Source organism: Atta cephalotes (assembly GCF_000143395.1).
Source record: "Atta cephalotes unplaced genomic scaffold scaffold00007, whole genome shotgun sequence".
Lineage (NCBI taxonomy): Eukaryota > Metazoa > Arthropoda > Insecta > Hymenoptera > Formicidae > Atta > Atta cephalotes.
This window is the reverse complement of record NW_012130071.1, coordinates 943,893-944,533: the sequence shown is the minus strand read 5'-3', so window position 1 is coordinate 944,533 and position 641 is coordinate 943,893. Positions and strand designations below refer to the sequence as shown.

At 36.3% G+C, this 641-nt stretch overlaps 1 protein-coding gene across 1 annotated transcript in view; it reads right to left on the bottom strand.

Annotated features, from left to right (window-relative positions):
* Positions 1–296: 296 nt before the first annotated feature.
* Positions 297–641, bottom strand: part of LOC105626890 (parafibromin) — a 15,285-nt gene continuing 14,940 nt past the window's right edge. Inside the window, exon 3 of the transcript XR_001046533.1 lies at positions 297–591. The gene's annotated coding sequence lies outside the window, so the exon portion shown is untranslated. The remainder of the gene's footprint in view (positions 592–641) is intronic.

Here is a 641-nt window from a genome sequence, read left to right as displayed (position 1 = left end):
CTAAGTATGAAAAAAGCGTTCTATTTTCAATTATAATGATGACAGTGGGGGTAATATCTGGATATATGTGTAATCATTACATATGCCTTAAAATCTCAATGTAGAGTCGCTTTAATTTTTCAATTAAAGAAGGCATAGGGCAAGTCTCACCAACTCTGAGTAACTTCGACCGGTTGATACATTGGAACTGACCAATCGCATTCACTGTTCAGCAGAATGCTGAACATGGTTGACCTAATCACGGTTTAATCGACCGATTAGACTAATCGGAATTAGTGAGATCGGCCTATAGTTCGTTGCAATTTTTTTCGTATTTTATTCGTGCAAGCAACAATAAAATGTAAACACATTTAACGTAATATGACAACGATTCAGTTATCACACATCACATTGCTTATCGCAGATACCTTTATCCGCGAATAATCGCGCGTCGCAACACCATCGGCAAAGAACCTCACGGTCCTATATCTTCTAGTAAAAATTCCAATCGATGGGAACATGGGACGCAGGGATCAATATATTGCCATTTCTGCAATCTGAATCGCTTTATCATTTCAAAAACGAAGATGCGGCTTGTTCTTGATCATATGCCTGTAAAAATAGAAATTTATTGTTATTAAAGATATTGACTTAATAATGAT